Source organism: Lissotriton helveticus, chromosome 11, assembly GCF_964261635.1.
Source record: "Lissotriton helveticus chromosome 11, aLisHel1.1, whole genome shotgun sequence".
Taxonomy (NCBI): domain Eukaryota; kingdom Metazoa; phylum Chordata; class Amphibia; order Caudata; family Salamandridae; genus Lissotriton; species Lissotriton helveticus.
In genome coordinates, this window is record NC_136072.1 from 486471751 (window position 1) to 486494780 (window position 23030).

Below are 23030 nucleotides of genomic sequence, written 5' to 3' on the forward strand. Positions count from 1 at the left end.
CATTATCAGAGAAGAGACAAAGAGAAGTGCGTGATCTTCTTAGGAAGTCACCACGGCTGACACCTAGAGGGTTAAGATCTTGCTAAGTAGGGATGTCATTTAGTACAGTGTAGGGACAGACTAACCTTAATTTTCTTTTCTGTAATGACTTTGAGGTTGCAACTTGTATCCATTTTAGCAACCCTGATGGTATTCGAACTTGTACTTATTATTTTGTTCTTCAGACTCAGACTATTCAAGAAGTTCATGTTCATAGTGATTCCGATATACCTTTTGAATCTCATCTTGAGAAGTTTGTATCTTCAGTTATCTTTGACTTTATATTAAATCTTTAAAACTTAATTTTGGTCAGTGGTCATTTAGAGTGGTGTAAGTTCTTAAATTGATTGTTTACCTCGAGATTACCTTTTACTCAAGACAGGTACCAACGATTCAGTCGACAGGAAATGGGATTTGGTAAGATAATTAGTAACCAGTAATCCCGCGTTAGCAGTTGGTAGCAGAGTGAGGATGGTTATCTTCTTGAGGAAGGTAATCTAGAGAGGTTAGTTTACCCCAAGGCCCGAGACGTCGAGAGACGAGCAGCGGAAGAATCGTGTGCCGAAAGGTGCAGACGGTGCGAGAAAAGCAGCAGTATCGGAGAGTGAGTATAAAAAGGGTCATGCGTGAACAGATTGCGGTGTTTTGTGTTGTATTTGTATTGTAATGTCTTGCGGAGTTGAATGCCTGTAGTGTGAATGAGAGAAGGTTGTGAGCGCGCGCAACCTGGTAAACTGGTAACCTGGTAAACGGGTGAACTGGTGAAATCTTAAGTTCAGGCCAGAGCTTAAGTGGTTTTGGGTGTATCGAACATCCAGGGTAGTTGTCGACCATAGTACGGAGGTCACGAGGTACCATTGACCGCCGTGGATCCAAGATAGGGGGAGTGTAAGAGTGAGTGTATGAGTAACGGACGCTGGTCGAAAGTTACTGCGTGTGAGTAACCTATCGGAGAAGGCGATTGTCTGGAAGTAAACGGAAAGACATTTCGCCAAGTTAGGGGGACAACTACAGAAAGACTGTGGGCGTACAGTCAAAGAAAGGTGATCGCTTGGACGGAAGTAATCATTTTTCAGAGTATGAATGGGATGCGTGCATGACCGAGGAGACGAGCTGAGAAAGGAGGGGAACTGCTGCGAAGGGGGACGGGTGACGTCGGCTAGAGCCGCGCTGTGATTGAGCGGTTGGTGTGACGTTAGCTAGAGCCGCGCTCTGGTTGGGCGGCTAGCGTGACGTCGGAGGAAAGTCGCGTACGGATAGGCCAGTTAGTGAGAACGGCGCCGAGATTGGTGGAATATCATCAGGAAGTAAACAAACGCGGAGAAAAGAGAAATCATGAAGTGTTTTAAGTGTTTGAAAGGGATTTTTAAACGTAAACGAAGTGAACATTATTACGGGGAAGAGGCTCCCCCAGAGGGTACGCCAGCTCATTATATGGCAACGAATGTTGGGCTGCATACGATATTGTGGATTGGGGCTTGGAATAAGCTTACGGAAGGAAATGAGGAAATGCAGTTCCCGAAGTATGGGACGTTTAAGTTAGAGGTGTTACATCGGCTAAAAGCAACCATGTCCTCATTGAAACCCTCTCCCAGACCAACACAGTTTGAGGCTCTTAATGCATGGATTAAGGCTGCACACGACCGAAATTTGAACAGGCGTCAACAAAGGCTGACGCGATCGGTAAGGGCAGTGCGAGATTCCAAATGGGATGAGGAGGAAAAGCGTTGGAGGGTACAGACTATTGAGGTGGAGAAGATGTATCCGATGAGGGAGGTGTCAGGAGGAGGAAACCTCATGGAAGAAGACGAGGAAAGCGAGTCGGAGGACAATCTGATAAACAGATTGTTAATGGATAGACCACCTCCGAGAGTGGGATTGATAGAAGATAGAGGGCTCGCAAGGGAAGATGGGAATGAGATAGAGGGATATACACCACTCCCTATATCGGAATGGACACCTAGCAAAGGCGGAGAAACACCTCCAAACAACACTGTACAGAGTGTAGTGGGAAGGTTTGTGGTGCAGAAAACGCCAGCCACAGAAAGGGTTGAGTCTGTGGGATTGCCAGACGCTCTTCAAGTGCCTGTTACCATAGGACCCATAGTTTCGATCTATAATTCTGAGAGAGATAGAGGGGAACAACAAAGGCAATTGGATAGGGAAAGGATTGAGATGGAAAGGAGGAATAATGTGACAAATGCATGGAAACAATTACCAGGTTCGGTAACGTGGAACACCCCATTAGACACAACTGTCGGTCCCAATTCAGAACAGGGAGGTCCGAGAGGACCAATGGATCTAAGGGGACCGCGGCCAAGATCTTTTTCAGAGTTAAGAGCTGATTTGAGGGAATGGGACGGGTCCATAGTATCTCCGAGTAACAGGACAAGAACGGAACCAGAGTGGGAAAGCAGGGGAAACGGGACTGTATCTCATTGTGGGGCCAGCGAAAGCAGTCAGGGCCGGGAAGGCCAAAGTCAAGAGAATAGAGGGGATGCAGGTCCTACAAATCAGAGAGAACAGCCGGAACAAAATACTAGGATTGTAGAATGTGAGGAAATGTCCCGTCTCTGGGGGAACGGAGGAGATGAGGCGGTACGGAATTTTCAGAATAGGTTTAGGTGCCTTCATCATACACTTGGGGAAGACGTTCAACATTGGAGAAAGGAGAACAGCGATAGATCCCGCCACGCCTCGAATACTCAGGAAGCACAGGGAAGTAGGGAAGAAAGAGGGAGTAATAGAACCTCTTACCCTCTATCCCGTGAAACTAGCCAGGATGGAGAGAGAGAGGCTGGGAGGCATGAAGGAGTGTTTCACCACCCACCCCGAGAAGACGGAAAGGCATGGGATCTAGAGAGATGGGAACAGGGGAGGACTCCCTATAATTCACCAATACCTAAACGTAGATCTCGGAGCTGGGATGGGAGAGATGCAGATGGAGGAGCTAAATTGAGTGTCTTGAAAGCTGAAATAAAGGCAAAAAGGCTTGATGTTACCAGTTTAAAATCAGATGTAGATGAGATAATAGATGGAACATTGCCTTTGGAAAGGACAGAATTGTATGAACAGGATGAGTTATTGTTCATGGCAAAGGATATTACTAGGAAAGCTAGAGCGGTTCATGAAAAACTGACTGATTTGGCAGACAAGTACGCCGTGGATTTGTCTAGGACAAGGGCATTACAGAGTAACCACAGATTACAGTACGCAGACCAAGATCTAGATGAAAAGAGAACTGCTGGATTAAAAACACACATAAGAGAGCTGGTAACAGGGATAAGAGTGTGGAGAGAACTGGATAAATGGGAAGAAAGGTGGTCGAAAAAGGGTACAGTTAGGCGAAGTACAAATGTGGTGACCCCTGAGGGAAGGGTAATGCAGATGGAGGCATTCCCTTTGCGAGAAATATCAAATGGAAATTATGTACATGTGCCCTGGAGTAGAGGAGACTTAGCCGCATTTACCAACTCATTCCCGAAGTTGCGGGACAACCCAGTCGAGTGGTATAAGCAGGTAGAGAGGTTCGTTAAAATCTCGAAAGTACTGTGGATAGATTTGAACACGTTGTTTGACATCGTGGTCCCATCTGATTTGTGGACCCCTTGTAAGACTAGTGTCGAATGGCCAAATGCTGAACCATTGAGAGATGTTCGAACTAATGGACCAGCTGAGATAGTCATGCGAAAGTATGAAAGGGTAATAGCATGGCTGAAAGATAAGGTACCACCACAGGATATAGATTGGGTAAAAATAGACCGAACAAGGCAGGAACCCAAGGAGACAGTTCACGAGTTTTATGAAAGATTGTTGAAAACATTCAAGCAATACAGTGGACTAGATGTAATGGATCCCAAAGACATAGGGCAGTTCGTGTCAAAGTTTGTCTTGGGGTTGAGACCTGATATTTGTTTGATGATACAGCAACATTTAATCTGTTGGCAGAACAAACCACTAGATGAGATTTTACGATATGCGAGGTACTGCAGTGACGAGATAGATTCTAAAGCCAAGAATCTAAAGGAGAAATTGATGGTGGTGCAAATGCAGTCCGCTGGGAAGGGTGGCCAGCAGAAGCAGGGGATGGGACGAAAACCAAATGGTCAGAACAAAGATAATGAAGAAGGGCAGAGACCTAGGATAGACTTTGCCACTTTAAAGAAAACGACAAAGTGTCATCTGTGTCATCAGGTGGGGCATTGGCGACGCGAGTGTCCCTTTAACCCTGAAAACGGAGAGCAAGAAGTAGAAGAGCAGGTCCAAGAAGACCCAGTGCAAAAAGTGACAGTCCCAAGCAGTAAGGTGGCCAAAGGGGGGACTTCGGCTCCACGGGCCCAATTCCCACAGCCACCGAAGATAGCAGCTGGAGGAAAGGTCTTTAAACAAATGCCTCTGTTTATCGAGGAAGAAAAATGTTATTACATTGATCCATTGACAGGACAACGGGTGAGCAGTGAAGAGGACTGTACCCTCGGGGCAGTTCTAGAAGTGGATCAGAGAGGGCCATTTGTTGAGGCAGAAGTGGCAGGGTGTCCCACTACGTTCTTAGTGGACACTGGGGCTACTCGTTCGACTCTGAGGTCAACGGTAGTTCCAGACTTGCCAATGTCAGGGGAAACAATTCAAGTGGTAGGAGTCGCAAATAAAAGAATGACTAGTCCCTTGACAGAACCAGTGTCTGTGAAAATTGGAAACCACATGAACGAACATCAGTTTGTGGTTTGTGACTCGAGTCCGGTATGTCTGTTAGGTAGGGATTTGTTATGCAAATTGAATTGCACCATATACTGCACCCCACAAGGAGTGGAGGTACAGACTACCGACGATGATGCTACCTTTAAGGTGGCCAATTCAAAATTCTGTGTAGAACTATATCCCACTCTGACTGTAGAAGATCTTCCACAAGACTTAAGAGATGCAGTGGCGTCAGAGGTGTGGGATTTCACAGGAGAAGATATAGGATTGATTAAAGGGGTAGAACCGGTAAAAATTCTGGTAAAACCAAATGTTGAGTTTCCAAGAACGCCTCAATACAAATTGTCCCAGGAAACGATTGCGGGAATAAAGCCTGTGATCGAGTCAATGATACAGCAGGGAATACTGAAGGAAATCGTGGGCAGTCCTTGTAACTCCCCGATTATGGGTTTGCAGAAACCTAGCGGGAAGTTTAGGATAGTTCAGGATTTACGAAAAATTAACAACATAGTCGTTTCATGTTGTCCCGTGGTACCGAATCCATCAGTAATATTGTTTCAAATACCATGTCAAGCAGAATGGTTCACAGTGATAGATCTTTGCCAGGCTTTCTTTTCAATCCCATTGGATGAAGAGAGCAGGTACCTTTTTGCGTTTAAAATGGAAGATCGCGTTTTAACATGGTGTCGAATTCCACAAGGATTCACAGACAGTCCATCCATCTTTAATCAGTTGTTGAAGAAGAATCTTGAGAATCTAGTACTGCCACAGAACTCGGTTCTGGTACAGTACATAGATGACCTACTTGTTGCGTCAGAAACAGAGGAAGCTTGTAAAGTAGATTCAATTGCCTTACTGAATCATTTAGCTGAAAATGGACATAAGGTATCTCCGAGCAAGTTACAGTATTGTCTGACAGAAGTACAGTATCTAGGGCACAGGTTAGAAAAAGGGAAACGTAAGGTGTCCCCAGAGAGGATTGAGGCGATAATGAAAATGAATGCGCCTACAACTCAGAGCGAGGTTAGAATGTTCCTAGGAATGGTGGGTTACTGCCGACAGTGGATAGTTAACTTTTCACTGAAAGCAAAGCCCTTACAGAAACTGACGCACAAGGAGGTGAGTGATCCGGTACCATGGGATGAAGAATGTCTGGTGGCGTTTTTACAGCTGAGAGACGATTTATGTCGTGCTCCGGCTTTGGGAATGCCAGATTATGAAAAGTCGTTTTCACTCTATTGCTGTGAGAGAGAGGGATGTGCTTTGTCAGTCTTGGCACAGACCCACGGTAATGCCCGTAGACCAGTTGCATATTTTTCGGCTACATTAGATCCAGTAGCCGCAGCGTTGCCCGGATGTCTCAAATCCGTTGCTGCAACGGGTGTCAGCATTGAAAGGAGCGAGAGTATTGTAATGGGACATCCAGTAGTGGTGTATGTACCACATTCAGTTGAATTGTTAATGACCAGGACGAAGACGCAGCATCTGACCAATAGCAGGCTCACGCGTTATGAGCAAGTTATACTTGCCGCAGAAAACGTGACTCTCAGGAGATGCTCTGTCTTGAATCCTGCTACTTTGATGCCATTACCTACTGTAATAGAAGGCGAAGGATGTGAAGACCACGATTGCCTTGATGTGACTGAACTATGCACGAAACCCAGACCAGATATAGTGGATGAGCCATTGTCTGACCCCGATGAAATTTACTTTGTTGATGGCTCATGTTTAAGAGACGATACTGGTCGGTTGAGAGCAGCTTATGCTGTTTGTACCATTACTGGAGTTGTGGAAGCCGCTTGCCTGGAAGGAGTACATTCCGCACAGGTAGCAGAGATTATTGCCCTAACTCGTGCCTGCATAGCAGGAAATGGAAAGAGAGTCACCATCTACACGGATAGCCAATATGGTTTCGGTGTGGTTCATGATTTCGGGCAGTTGTGGTCTCAGAGGGGTTACATGACCTCCTCTGGTTCGCCCATTCGAAATGGAGAATTTGTGAGATTGCTGATAGAAGCATTACAAGGTCCTATTGATATTGCAGTAGTGAAGTGTGTAGCTCATACTAAGAATACAGATTTTGTGTCACAAGGTAATAGATATGCTGATGAAGTCGCACGCTATTGTGCGGAACAAAGTTATTCCTTCTCAAAGGTGGAAATAGAAGGTGCAGAAGAAAAGACTGAATTAAGTATGATGTTAGAAACTGTAGACACTTGGGAGGATTTGAGGATAATGCCGGAGAACGCACCTGAAAAAGAGAAAAAGGCATGGGAAATAGCAGGCTGTGTACGAAGTGAAATGGATTTTTGGGTTTCAGCAGATGGGAGAGCTGTGTTACCTGAAGAATTAGCTAATCCCATGGCGAGAGAAATACATGGTCCAGTACATCTAGGAAGGGATGCCATGATGAGAGTTTTTAGGCAGACTTGGTATTGCCCGAAATTCAGAATAGCAGCAGAATCAGTATGTAAGCGATGTGTTACCTGCCAACAACTGAACGTAGGCAAACGAACACCAGTCACACTGAGTCACATTGGGAGGTCGGGGGGGCCTTTCAATAGAATGCAACTAGACTTCATCGAAATGCCAAGAGTCAATCGCCTTCGGTATGTGTTGGTGATTGTATGCGTATTTTCCAGATGGGTTGAAGCGTACCCTACACGTAGGTGCGATACTCTCACAGTGGCTAAATTGTTGCTCAGGGAGTTGATACCGCGCTTCGGGGTGCCTGCCTCTTTGGAATCGGACAGAGGAAAACATTTTAACAGCGAAATAGTGAAGATGTTGTGCTCCACACTGAATATCGATCAAAAGCTGCATTGTAGTTATCGACCAGAAGCTTCAGGAATTGTGGAACAAGTGAATGGCACTTTGAAGAATAGATTGGCTAAAGTAGTGGCATCCACATCTTTGAGTTGGCCAGATGCTCTTCCATTGGTGCTCATGAGCATGCGCAGCACACCTGATAGGAGGACAGGTCTCTCTCCTCACGAGATCCTGATGGGGAGGGCCATGAGACTTCCTACAGTTCCAACTACTGCTCTATTGAATATTACAGATGATCTGATCTTGGATTATTGTAAAGGACTGTCTGACGCCATCCATTCTGTGTCCCTTCAGGTGCATGCGGCTGAAGTTCCAACAGCGAGGAACCTGTGTCATGACCTGAACCCAGGGGACTGGGTCCTGGTTAAAAAACACGTCCGGAAGAACTGCCTAGATGTTCGCTGGCGTGGGCCCTTTCAGGTAATCCTGATCACGAACACCGCGGTGAAGTGCGGGGGGCTGCCAAATTGGATTCATGCATCCCATACTAGAAGAGTTCCAGCACCTCTAGAAGGAACAGCTCCCATCCCAGACGAAAGCCCGGAAGTGGAAGAAGAGTCGCCAGAAGGGATTGAGGCAGCTGAGGGGGTGTCGGAAGAAGTTGGGAACGCATCGGATTCAGAAGAAGAGCGAAGGCAGGACGGCAGTGAGACAGAAGACGCAACTGAAGGAGAGAGCAGAAGTGAATACGACTCAGACTCAGATCCGTATCGGAGCGATCAAGAACCAAGTGGGAGGACAAGCAATAGGAGAATAAGGCTTGGAGCTGCCACTTGGCCAACAAGAAGAAGAAGGCTAAGTTTGAGGTCGGCCCAAGAAGAAACGCTTACTCCTATATCTGAAGACTCAGATCCAGAAGAAGATATCCAGGATCAAGCCGAGGAGGGTCTTAGAAGATCAAGTAGGGTGCGAGTGCCTAGCAGAAGATACTCTACTCCCGATTGGACCTACCTTGTTGCAGATGTCTGGGAGACACAGAACAGGGAGGATCAGGGAAGTGGAACTGATCAGAACTGATCCGATCATCACAGTGCAAATAAAGTTTCTACTGCCAGGAGCGGAGACCGAAAGGTTGCTGACACTCAACATCGTTCATCCTGCTCTCCTGAGTGGAATAAGAAAATTGCTTTTAGAGACAGTTGAGTTTCCAGTTTGCTGTTCACGATATCCAATATTGGAGGGAACTCTTCTTCGTTTGGAAATGCTGGAACGAGTAGTAGAATTGCTAGGAGTGCTTATTGTTGTGGATTAAGATCATATTGCGAATGTCTTCAAGGGGGTGCAGATCTGGAAAAGTGAAGAAAGTGATCTTGATTAGAACGGACCCCTTTGTAATTGTGGATATAGAACTGATAGTACCAGGATTAGAAATTGAAAAAACGCTAACTCTCAATTTCGTCCGTCCACTTGTCTTGAGCGAAATAAGGAGAATAATCCTAGAAAAGGTTGACTTTCCATGGTGTGGTACGAACTGTCCAGAACCTGAGGGAATGATACTTCGGATGGACATTTATGAAGAAGTAGTGTCACTCCTTGAGTCATACATAACTTCAGACGAAAATAAGACTTTTGAAAAGAAATTGTAAACTTGTTGCAAGATAACCTAGCGCCGAGTGGAAGAAGAAAAGTGATAGGGGTTTCATTTTAGTGGATGGAGAAGGGCTAGTGTTGTCTAATTTCTACTGGACTTTGAACTGTTTTGCGGAAACCAATTGTCAAGCTTCCTAGTGTTCTAAGAAAGACATTGCAAGAGAGAAAGACTTTGTTTGAAAAGAAGAGGAAGTGAATGCTGGAAAAAAGTCGAAAACTACACTGTTTGAGAACATGGAGGCTGGCAACCCGAACCGCAGGGCAAAATGTATAGCTGTTACATTTTTAGGAGTAGTGGTTTCTCTTATAATTTTAGTGGTAACTGTTTCATTCCTAGCGGGACACGAAGGGGATGGAACCACAGTTAAGGAGGATAAGGGAGTGTCAACACCGAGAACTACCATTATTAAGGAGAAGGGAAACATCAATGAGAAAGACAAAGCGTTGTTAGATGCAGAAGTAAAAAGGTTACACATGGATGAGTCACAGGGGAATTACAAGTCAAATGCTTATGCTAAGTTGCTTTATGAATATGTTGATGCCATGGAGGTAAAGGACTGCTATGTATGTATGCAGTTACCAATTTCGGTGGAGGAGGGTATCAAATACCATCATCTCCCGTTGACATATGGAATAACGTGCAGTTTATTGTTAAGTATGTTTTATGGACGAGACGGATTTGAGTATTACTTCTCGAATTTCGACTCGACATTGCCAGAGGTTCCGAATTTCAAGCATTTGAACAAATGGGACTACTACAAAAGCGAAGACAGGTTACACAAATGGTTTATTCCATGGAAAACGTTAGATACTTCACATGCTCGAAACAACAATCTGACTTGTCAAATATCAGAAGTTGAGAAAAAGTTTATAGCTCAGGTAGATACTAGATACAGAAAGCAGAAGGCATTGAAGGCATCAGGACAAGGAGAAACAGATTGGACCAAGGAGGAAAGGGCACAACAACGAAAAGGTAGTATTGGTCCAATTGCTTTAGATAAGGAGAAACGGGGGAAACTGTGCATTCACAGGAGTTACTCCTACTATGAAAACGTTTATGTAGGACAAGTCAATTGCGAACATGCTTTTCAATTGGAGTACTACTCTAAGAACTTCATGAAAGGGATGCAAGCAATACCAAATGTATATTTTGTATGTGGAAGATATGCCTATGTGAAGTTACCAGATAATTGGTACGGATCATGCTATCTGGCTGTTGTCTTCCCTAAAATATATCATGTTGAGAATTTAGACACACCTAAGAAAGAAATATCAACTAGATGGAAGCGAGGGCTGGGTGCAGCAGAAGTAATCGGAGATGTAATAGGTGCTGCATTCCCTTTCTTAGGATTGATAATGAATGACATTAAGATCAGGAGGTTAGCTACAGTCGTAGATAGACTGTCTGCCAGTACTGCAAGGTCCTTGATGCTGATAGAAGGGGAGATGCAATCGATTAGGGCAATGGTTCTTCAGAACCGACTTGCTTTAGATGTTCTGTTAGCAAAAGAGGGAGGAGTCTGTAGGGCCTTGAAGGTACAGGAATGCTGTACTTACATTCCAGACAATTCAAAGCCTCTAGAGAAGTATATACAAAACATTACTGCCATACACTACGAAATTGAGGACCTGGCAAAGGTAAATGTGTGGGAAAAAGTAGGCCATGGAATGGGTAAAGTTGGAAGTTGGTTTGCCAACTTAGGAAAGGGTATCGTTTGGTACATCTTGAAACCCATCATCATAGTAGTGATTTGTGTAATCACTTTGTGGGGATTGGTGCGTTTGTATCAATGGTATAGAGCAAATAGGTTACAGAGAGCTATGAAGAAACAGGAAGAAGAGTTGACAGCGATGCAGGACACCCAATACAAAAGTCTGAAAGCATTAGAGAGTATGAAAAGAAGTGGTACTGTCCTGACTTCACTTTAAAGGTTCTACATTTTTAGTGTCATGGTAATGATGACCCCTGAAGGTCATCAAAGGGGGGACTGAGAGAGCACAAGTTTGAAAAAATGTATAAGTACGCCATATTTACAAGCACGTAGTTAGTTAACATGTACTTTGCACCAGAGTGTTTATATTTAGAAGTGAAATACACCGAGTGTCTTATATTCAGTAGTGAAATGCATAGAATGTTTAAGTAGAGTAACAATAATCATAACTGTGTGAGATTAATGTAGAAATGTTTGGGATGAATATGAAAACCTCATGTTCTCATGTTAAAGGAATAATGTAAGAGTTGAATGTAACTCTAAAACCAGTATTTTGTGTAGGCCTCATGGCAATTCACAAGCAAATCTAAACGTGCTGCTAAAATAATGTGAGACAAGGTTGACATGGTTCTTTCAAAATGTACTATTGAACTTAGGGTTAAAAGTATATGCTTTATAGATGTGTTATTTTAGAAACGTATGCTAGTTAAGGATGTTTGCTGTTTAAATCAAGTCAACGTTTTAAGAGTGCAGGAACCTGCTGCATGTAAATCAAGTAGGCCAGAGCCGATAATGTCATGTAGTTTAAATCGTCATGTGCTCGTTAGAGGAAAGGTCGTGAGGTGTCCAGTATGGAGCTCTGAGAGTGTTTTATGGCCTAAGATATGGTGAAGTCTGGAATTTGAGGCCCACTGCAGGAAGAGCTGTATGCAGGTGCAAGGGTCCTAATCAGCTCGAATGAAAGGGACTTTGTTCAGTGGCGCCTTGCGCAGGCCTGTAGGAGTTTCCAGGAATTTCAGGGGGTATCAGCGCACGGAAGAAGAAGCCTGGGAACCAAGGTCAACTTTAACGAGGGTCTTCAAGAGTACCATCATGGAGTTTGCCGCGGAAAGATGTACCACGTGAGGGGCGTCCCAAGGGGCGTTTCTATTGGAAATGTGATTTGGTATTAGGGAAAGTGACCCGGGAAGAGAGCAGAGCAGATGATTTTGGGAGCCTAAGGAAGCGGATGGGTAGGCAGATAGGCTGATCAGGAGAGACCCATTATCAGAGAAGAGACAAAGAGAAGTGCGTGATCTTCTTAGGAAGTCACCACGGCTGACACCTAGAGGGTTAAGATCTTGCTAAGTAGGGATGTCATTTAGTACAGTGTAGGGACAGACTAACCTTAATTTTCTTTTCTGTAATGACTTTGAGGTTGCAACTTGTATCCATTTTAGCAACCCTGATGGTATTCGAACTTGTACTTATTATTTTGTTCTTCAGACTCAGACTATTCAAGAAGTTCATGTTCATAGTGATTCCGATATACCTTTTGAATCTCATCTTGAGAAGTTTGTATCTTCAGTTATCTTTGACTTTATATTAAATCTTTAAAACTTAATTTTGGTCAGTGGTCATTTAGAGTGGTGTAAGTTCTTAAATTGATTGTTTACCTCGAGATTACCTTTTACTCAAGACAGGTACCAACGATTCAGTCGACAGGAAATGGGATTTGGTAAGATAATTAGTAACCAGTAATCCCGCGTTAGCATATGTATGCTCCATGTAAATATAATCTTTAATAAAAAAATACGGAAAAAAATGTTTCGCTGTCTCTCAGGGTAACACCTAGGCTTGTTTTGAAGGATTTTTGCCCTTTAGAAGTAGCGGAGCAATCTCGCTGTGTGCACTGCAAGTCACTGAACAAAATGGCAGCACTCTCTCTAATTATAACGAATGTGGCTTGTTGTTTTGGTTTGACATAGCAGTACACAGCAGAACAATCCTATCTCCTACTGAATCTGGCGCCAGGAGAATGGTTGATCTCATGTGCGCGCGCGCTATATACATTACCTCATTCGTCCACACATAATTTAGATGTTTGTTTGCGCATTTCAAGTCACTAAACAGAAGAGTTATCTCCCAGAACTCTTGACTTGTTAAAGGGGATTTGCCATGCGTTAGACAACAGAGCTCCCTTAGGGACTTATTTACAAGTCCCTTGCGCCACCTTTGCGTCATTTTTACCATGGGAAAAGTGACGTAGAGGTGGCGTATGGGGCTTGTAAATAAGCCCCATAGTCTGTACTACATGTGACGTGTTTAAAGGAGCTTTGCTATGCTGTAAATAGCACAACTATCTCTCGTTTTGTAATGCCTGTACATTGCTGCATGAGCTTCACTTAAGGTAAAAACAGAAGAGCTCTCTATCAGTATGTAACATCTTTGGCTTGTTACTGAAATCAATATTTTTCAAGAAGAACCCGTGTAGAGTGGATCCTCGGAACTCCCTTCAATGCAACCTAGTCAACAAAAAAGATCCTATTTCTCAGTTGCCTAGGAAGGGAACCTGCACAAGGTTGTGGCCTAGCAGGAGCATTGAGATGGCAGGCAGTGTCGCGACGTCAATCTACCTACTGATGAATAGCTCCTTGTGCACTACATGCTGCTCATGTGAAGGGCAGGTCGAGGAGAGGGAGCAGTGCTTACTTTGCAAAAAACAAATAATGTCAGGGTCCAGAGTGTTTTTCTTAGGAGACCATCGCTAGTACTACTGAATGCCAGTTCTTTTCTATTCCCTGTTCTCCTTTTGCCACTGATTTCTAGCTTTACCTTTCTCCAGTTTCTGCATTTCTCTCTGGTTCAAAGTCTGCAAATGAAAAATGAGCCCCGTTTTTTCAAAAATGAGTGCTGGTGATCACCACCAGCTGCTATTAACAACACAAATTAAGCACTGGAGTGGGAGGGCTGCTGCTGACGCACCTCTCATTTTTTGTCTAGTAGGTACTGGTGTTTATGAGATAGTTATCTATGTGCAAGATAGAAGTGCTTTCTGGTTTGTTGAAGAGCAGGCTTAAGGCTATCTATTGCCATGATACCAGGTGGATAACAGGGAATTAGGACATCTATGTGTGAAGTGGAGGGAAGTGGAAGATAATTGCATTTTTCGAGGCTCCATAGAGCCCTATGACTGTAGGCGTGGGGATGGCAGTCTGGGCTTACTCACACACAGACCGTCATTTGACCAACCTTACCTTCTCCTTTCCTTTTTCGATCCCCCCCACGCCATACATTTGGTGTCGGCCCATTTTTTAAATTTACCGAAGCTCTGTCAGTCCAGTCTAGTCATTCCATTTCCAATACTTAAGAATCTCCAAGTCCATGCTTTCAATCCTCATAAGATATAAGAACTAACAGGCCAATCCTCAACTAATTTATTAGCAAATTTGGGTTAGCAGGTTCAGTCTAAGCCGTTATCCTTGCAGACAAGCTGTAAACCCTAAAAATTATATTTACCTTGCATGAAATTCGAGGTGTTACAGAATTATCTCTTTCAACTCTGCTTCTTCTGTTTTACTGCCCATAGGCACTTCATAGATATGTTTTACTTTACCTGCATTGCCTTTTATTTATTGTTAATTTTAAGGAATTATTAGTGAATGTGATTTTATTAAATCTAAGAAAGTGCTGGACTTGTTCTCTATGCGAGCGGTTGCAATGTTGTTTATATATATTATCAACAAGAGAGAGAGGGACAATCACTCTTATTGCCCCTAACGTGTGAACTTGGTAACAACAAAAGAGCAAATACGAAGGAAAGGAGGGACAACAGCACGAGGAAAACCTCTTATTAAAAAGAACCCTCACTCACCAACCTAGTTGGTGACATGCTTTATCATTGGGTTCCCACCAGAGAGGCAGAGTGCTTCCCTGGTGTGCTACGACACCTGAATTACAGTGGAGCAGGTTTTGGTGAGGTGGTGTCAGTGCAGCAGTGAAAGTAGTGCAAGTTAAAAGATGTCTGTTTTATCCCAAAGTAATTTTAATGGTGGAAAACCAGATATCATTAAAAACAGGTGTGATGGAACCTGATTTTAACATTTCTTTCACGCAACCACCTCTATTTGCTTATACACGAGGTCAGAACATAGGAGAAATACTAAAACAGAAACCACCAGTAAATAAAACATACAAAGGAACAAGACCATGCTTGAGCTGCGGAAGCTGCAATAATATTATCAAAGGCAACAAGATAAATCACCCAATGAAAGGTCATGAGATCAAATTAAAAGTAACAGCAACATGTGACACAGCAAATGTGATATATCTACTTAAATGTCCTTGTGGAAAAGTATATGTGGGAAAAACCGAGAGGAGAATCAAAGTGAGAATAACAGAACATAAATCTAATATTCGCACAAACAAAATGAAATCTGCTGTTGCCACACATTTTAATGAAAAGCAACACAATGTATCTCAATTAAAGTTTCTAATATTGGAATGTGTGGAGATAAAGGAAGGGAGAGACAACACAAAACACCTCTTACAGAGGGAAAATGTTTGGATACAAAGACTGTCATCCCACAAACCTAACGGTCCTAATGACCGCATAGAACTGTCTTGCTACTTGTAAATATTTTTGTGAAATGTTCCCTGGTTACTAACATGACTCCTGTAATTTACTTATGTGATTTACTTATGTGATATATTCAGTTGTGAAATGCATTCAATTCACTCACATCACAGACCCAGTTAATACATTCACCAACCGGGCGTCATCTACTTACATTATTTTTATCATTTCCATCATTATTATTTTTTCGTCACTCTCGTATACATGTATTGATATTTGAATTGCGATTTCCTTCGCATAACCTTTATTAGAACCTTGAGTTAGATGTCTGGCGACGGGGACTCGTTTAGTCACATGATCGGATCACTAACCAATAGGGACGCGCAACATTAACACACCAGGAAACGCGCCATTCGTGCCGGTCTATTCGAACGCTTTTGGAAACTCATCGAGTTGCAAAACCATAACGGGATTCATAAGGTTAGTGGTAACAAGGTCTATGGATGGAGGCTGTTGTATAGATATGCAACAAACATTGCTTTTCGTTACGACTTGTTTATACGTTTTTCCACGTATTCCTTTTACAGATCGTCAGTTTGCCAACAGCAGACGGCATGTAAGTTTTCCCTATCTTTATCCGTTTTCTCTTCACAATGAGGGCGTAAAGGTTGTAAGGTGACCCGGTAGAATCACGAATTAACTAACACTTTGGCACATTCAAACCACACATCACGCACTGTTGTCAACACACTACTGACATTATCAAGACCTACCATAAGTGTCAGTTTACATTATTTGCTATTGTTTTACTTTGTCTTTGTACTGTTCCCTGATGAAGGGTGACCCATACACCCGAAATGCATTGGATTTTGCTTAAGTAGTGCCGATATGAAAAAGTTTATATACTTTGAATAAAATTTAAAGACATCCAAGAAAAATTGGAATAAAAATGATATAAGTTACGACATGATCCAGTGTGGAATCCTCATTTCTCTAACAGAGGAATCAAAGTGTGCCTATAGGGATGCGACTAATGATCTGTTAGAAGCACATCCTTGAGTATAATTTGACGCCCATGGACGGAGGACGCCACCTATAGAGCACCTAAGAAATTTAATAAACCATTTTTAAATGGATAAACGCAATCACTAAACGAAAGGCTGTGCACCATCCACAACTAATCAAATTCGCTTACCTGGTTGCCCCAGACATGCCCTGTCTCTCTATTGCTTGGAGAGTCCCCTGGACCTTGATGGTCCACACCGTAACCTGTTTCCTCTGACCGCATGGGTTGCAGTTGGCTTGTAGGTGCTCCAGCCGGGCATCGACCCCTCAGCTCTTGACATTCTTCGTGGGACAGCTCACCTCTGGATTTTGGTCATCCTAGATGTCTCCTGGTCCCCGTGGCTGCAGAGTCAAGCAGCAACCCTTCTTTACACCTGAAGCACCGACATCGGTGGGCATTCGACTACTGAGCCCCTGGTCACAAGAAGTGACCCAGACTCTGTCCCCTCTGCTTTCAGGTTCCTCTAACCTTGGATCCAGGCTTGGATTTCACCGGACACTCTTTGCCTTCCTGGCAGCAGTACTTCTTTGCAGCTTTCCATTGAAAACGACAAAGGTTTCCAACACCACTTGACACCTATGCACCCGGCTCCTCTGGGATAGGTTACACAGGCACCTTGGTACTCACTGCTGCTTTCTCCATACACTAGCTATACCCTTGTATAATACATCATTTATAGCATGTGAAACCACAGCAATAATAACAACACTTGTTACATCTGAAATTACATGATTTTACAGAACAAAATGCATGGTACAGTGACTAATTATAGTTAATCTAGTGTGGTGAGTGAGGTGACAATACTGTTCGGAGGTGCATGAGTTATATCAATTTGAAGGTGGTGCGTAAGAGTAAATGTGAGTTATAAGGATGAATTTGAAAGTGGTATGTAAATAATAAATGTAAGAGACAACTAACTTTAGAATGTCAAATGTTTGTGCGGTTTAATTTGGGTTTATCACAAATAAATAAATAAGTGCACAAGTGGTGCTTGAATCATAAATTTAAGAGATAACTATAAGTGTGGAATTACTAATGTTTGTGTAGCTAATTGTTATTTTAGAGAGCTTGTAAACTGGTACTTCGAAATTATTTGATTTTCAGCAATCTGATTACAAGTCTTTTTTAATTAAATTAAAACAAACACATAGCTTGATAACCAGGATTCAAACGGCATCGGCATGCAAGACACACATTTCTCAGTTGACAAGCTGTCTAAAATAACTACTAAGTTGGCCCTGGACAGTGCTTAATTTGTAAAAAACATAAGGGCGAGGGTCCTCGTCAGAAGGCCACCACAACTTGCACCACCCATTGCCACTGCCAGCACTGCCAATGACAGCACCTACACAACTCCTAACCATCCCACTGCTACAAGTGTGACAATTCAGACTATTCCATGCCCCAGTGCCATGAGAATGGCTTGGGTGGCTGGTATTGTCTGTTGTTAATATATATTGTAATTAATAAACAACTGTTGTTCTGCTCATTTTTTTAACTGCATAAACAGCTCCACCATGTGACAGCTGTCATAAGTGCTGGTGTTGACAATTAAATGCCGGCGCCGAGCACTGGAAACCACCGTGCTCAAATTAAGCAGTGGCCTTGCAGTACCCACATTTGTATTATATATTAATTGCAAAACACATGTTGGCCATTTTGACTATGATAAAAAAGGCTCATCGGTTAATAAAGAAGACATAACTAAAAAATAATTGATGCCTAAAAGTCTGTGACCACAAAACAACCCGTCTCTATTTGGTCCTTAAGATAGTGCTATGAGAGTTGATTGCTACAACTGTTTCTTGAGGTCCTGCAGAATTCCTAATTGGGCTCCATAACCTACCACCTCCCTTTCAACTTAGTTTGATCAATTAGAATATAACTATTTGTGTATTATGTTGGTATTCATATCTAAACCAAAAATTAATTTATATACATTATGAACAAATTGATGAAAACAGACATTGTTTAAGACTCAATAAGATCTTAATGTTGTCTCGCCTAGTTGAAACTAAAGAAATCAATATTATGGATTATAAATGGTGTTAAATTATTTGTGTTACATTAAACCACATAGCATGGTGCGTGAGATTTCTGATCTGAAGTGGTCTGTTGACGGCCACTTTACAAAAACAATAAATTAATGCTATCACACATAAACGCGAAAACAACATTTTGAAAAAGCTGTCTTTTTAACGACACAGCCCTCCAGTGTAACTTGCAATTGATAGAGGTACATTATGTGATAAAACATGAAAATTACAACATTATTATGGTTCTGAGCAGCCAAAATTGAAGCGGAAAAACACTCTGTCCTTTGTTTGTGAGACTATGCAGCTGTGTGCTTGTTGGTAATGCATTCTGGTTTTAATTCCTCTAAGCGTAGGATGGTTTCAGCGTCATTATTTTTTCACAACCCAGTCATTAGTTACAGCAAGCAAAGATTCTGGTGCGGAGGTGGAATCAGAGAAGGATCTCTGGGGGAGGTTTAGAGAGTGAATGTAAAATGCACCTGCTGGGCTTCAGTAATATTCGAAACAAGCATTTGCAATGCAATAGGTCTCACATTTGCGAGAGTTTAAGCTATTGGCATTGTAAATGACAATGCCTTTTATTTATCTGTTTTGATAATTAACACACAAATAAAAGGCATTGTCATTTACAATTTCAATAGCTCAAAATCGTGTAAATGCCTATTTCACTTCAAGGAAGCGGCCGCCATTCTCCCAGGCTGCTTGGAAAGTGAAAGTGCGCATGGGGTGCTGAATGTTGCAGGAAAGCATGTTGTTCCTGCAGTAGGAGAAACTCATTAGAGAAAATAGTGCCTACAGACTAAAACTAAATGAGACTACTGTGTAACAAATGAAGTAAAAGGCCAGTCCTCATGGGAGGTTACAAATGAAGACAAGGCAGTACTAAGGAGAGACTAACAAGTTTATTAACAAATCAGAAGCCAGCATTTATGAAAGACAATGACACAAGCCAATGACAAATATGTGCGGAGAGTGGGCGAGACTTCAAGTCCATACTCCAATACAGCATGCGCTGCCCAGGCTTGACCAAAAAAGAGGACGCTTCCCTCATGTTTTTGATCCTAAAAATGGCTCTAATTAAGTACCACCCACATCTTTTGAGGAGCTATTACAACGTGGAGGTTTTTGCCAGGTACTTAGATTCAACAAAATGTTTGTGCACCCTTTGACCTCTGATGACATCACTTGGATGACCATTCAAGGGCTCCCTGGTCCTTCAGTGGTATCCATTTGCTGCTGAGATTCTAGCCAAAGGAGAAGATGTAAAAACGACCCAAAGGTAAGGCTCTGAGAGCCCTGCCCAATGCTGCCCTTATGATCCCTGAGGCAAGCGGAAAGCAAAGAGTAATACAGGAGTATCAGTGTCACCCATAACCATAAGTGACACCCATGTTCATTGCCAGTCTCCACATTGAGCATAGACCCGAGCAATGGGAGAAAACGTATTGTAGTCAGTATAAACATTCTCATTCCCTCTAAAATTAATGTTAATCAGATGGATGTGTCTTACATAGTGCCTTCTTGTATCAGTTAAAAAGGATAATGCACAGAAAAAGGAAAGGCAACTAATAAAATGCATTGCATTCAGAGCCGTCGCTAGATAAAAAGGAGTAGACAGGGTCAAATGAATTACGTGACTTCATTTCACAGTGTTTTACTGTATCCCTTCTTCTACAAATTTCCAACAGCTTCACTTTTAAAAAGAATGATAAAAAAAAATCACACCTGTGAAGCAGGCAATTCACACTTTTTCCGTAGCTCTGGAATCTCAAGCCAGGGCATGGAGGAGGACCAGGGGCGCAATTTTTGGGGGGTGCTACGACCTACCCGATCACTTTCCTAGGGTGAGGTGAGCCTTTCCTACCCCGGTCCATCGCGGCTGCTGTGCCGTTTGTGTGGAGGGCGGGCGGCCATCTTCCAAGTAGTCCTGCACCCCGGCTGAACCTGTGGCAGCGGTCTAGCTGGGGGAGGGAGGTCCTACTATAAAATCAGCTGTGGACAGAGATCTTTGCGGCGAGTGTGGGTTGGTGGCAGCTCCCATACTGACCCGCTTTGCCTTGTGGCCATATCCCTGTTATTTTTAATATTGTACTTTGCCTACTGATCTGTGTGACATTTTAGTTGCGTTTTGCACTGTTTTGCACATGTTAAGACCCGCGCTTTCGAGTCCGTGTATTTTCTGGCGCTGACTTTTTAAACCTGATTTTATTTTTTGGGGGGTGCTACGACCTACCTGATCACTTTCCTAGGGTGAGGTGAGCCTTTCCTACCCCGGTCCATCGCGGCTGCTGTGCCGTTTGTGTGGAGGGCGGGCGGCCATCTTCCAAGTAGTCCTGCACCCCGGCTGAACCTGTGGCAGCGGTCTAGCTGGGGGAGGGAGGTCCTACTATAAAATCAACATGCCCTCTCTGACGCGCAGCGGCCGCGCATGGCGGACGCGCCTTAGGCGCGCCAAAGGTAAGCCAAAGGTCAGCCCATCTGCGCCCGTCCGTGCCTCGGCCGTGGCGGACGCAGGACTCACTGACCTAAAGTCGCAAGCCCTAGATAGGACCACCATTTCTTATACTAGTGAGCAGTTGCGCTCTTTGTCTGGGCTCTGGACAGGGTGTGGGGAGCTCGGACTTATTTACTCCTTGTTCTGCTTGTGGCTTTAGCTGTGCTGCCTCACTGATTGATCAATCTCTTCCTTTGAGTACCTCGCACTCTATCTCAGCGGCCTTGGTCAATGCTTGATCGTTGAGCAAGCACGCTGCGTATATATTTGAACTGCTGGAGGAGGGCTCTTTGGACATTCTGTTTGTCACAGAAACCTGGCTCAACAACGCCAGTGCACCGGATGTCGAGTTGGCCATTCCTAGAGGCTATAAAATATGTAGGAAAGATCATGCACTTGGAAGAGGAGGTGGACTGGCAATCATTCTGAAAGAGTCTTGGGTTCTTCATGTAGATCCCCCAGACGAGTTGGGAGTCGGGGAAGTTTTGAATTTTTCCCTGGTCCTCTCCCCCCATTTCACGCTAGGTGGTACCTTAATCTATCTACCACCAGGGCCTTCTGGCTCTTTTCTTAAAGCATTGCTCGAGGCTATGGTGCCTCGGGCTCTGAGGTTCCCGTGTTTTCTGCTACTGGGTGATTTTAATATTCATGCTGAGATGGCGGAGCTCCCGGAGTTTAAAGCTTTGTGGGATTTTTTCAGTCTTGCCCACCTTTCTCAATGGGTTTCTCTGCCTACGCACTCGGGGGGTCACACGCTCGATGTGATCTGTTCGAACTTTCCCCTTCAGGTGGAATCCCCGCAAATTCTCTCATGGTCGGATCATCGGCTGATCAGATTTGCATGGTCAGCCCAGAAAATCATCCCTTTAGCGGTAAAAACCGTGTGTGCCAAGAAAATTAATATGGGTACCCTGTCTGCCGCCTTGAGTGAGAGACGACCCGTGCTGGGTGATGAGCTGGCAAAGGCAGTGCGGACTTTTAATGAATGGGTTGCAGCGGGGGTGGCTTCTTCATCTAAAGGTGGCAATTCGGGTAGAGCTCGCTCTGCCCCTTCTAAACCCTGATTTTCCCCAGAGCTGCGCGCACATAAGCTCACCTGTAAAAAGTTAGAGCGAGCCTGGCGTCAAGCTTACTGCCCCTTGGCTAAGGCGGCTCTACGGACAGCACAGAAGAATTACTATGCCTGTATTAAAACGGCCAAGGGGGAGTACTTTGCTAGCAGGATTGATAAGGCTAATAACAGGAGCCGTGAGATCTTTGCGATTGTCAATAGTTTTCTCTCCCCTTGTGCTGAGCAGCGAATGGTCCCGGCTTCGAGGGAGTGGTGTGAGAGTCTTTCCTCGTTCTTTGAGCAAAAGATTGTTGCTATTCAGTCCAGCTTTGTCTCCAGGTCCACTTTTGACCCCATTCCCGACCCTTCCCCTCCCCTAGGGCCCTCTTCTCCCAAGATATCGGAGTTTGTGCCATCCTCAGCAGTCGACACTCTGGCCGTGATTAAATCTTTGAAATCAGGGTCGCCAACTGACCCCTGCTCGGCGCGGGTGTTCGCTGGTATAGCCGAGGTGGTGGTTCAGGAAATTACGCATATCATCGGCCTTTCTTTTAAGTCGGCCAGCGTGCCTGCTGACTGGAAACAGGCTAAGCTGCTGCCTCTGCTTAAAAAGGCGGGTGCTGACCCTGCCGTGCTCGCCAATTATCGGCCAATCTCACTACTTCCGGCTATGGCTAAAGTTGGTGAAAAAATGGCATTTCGGCAGCTGAACGAGTTTGTTGAATCGTCTGGGGCTCTCCACCCGGCACAATCAGGGTTCCGCGCTGCCCACAGCACGGAGCCTACATTAGTGGAGATCTCTGAAGCGGTCAGGGAGTGTCTGGACAGTGGCGGCAGAGCGGCTCTAATTTTATTGGACCTCTCTGCCGCGTTCGACACTGTGCCACACCAGCGCCTTCTCGCGCGGCTTGCTGATATTGGTGTTACGGGCTTAGCTTTGGACTGGCTGCGTTCCTTTCT

At 44.0% G+C, this 23030-nt stretch overlaps 1 protein-coding gene across 5 annotated transcripts in view; it reads right to left on the reverse strand.

Moving 5' to 3' along the window:
- ARHGEF4 (Rho guanine nucleotide exchange factor 4) overlaps positions 1 to 23030 on the reverse strand; it is a 639140-nt gene that overhangs the window by 217582 nt on the left and 398528 nt on the right. The window lies entirely within an intron of this gene.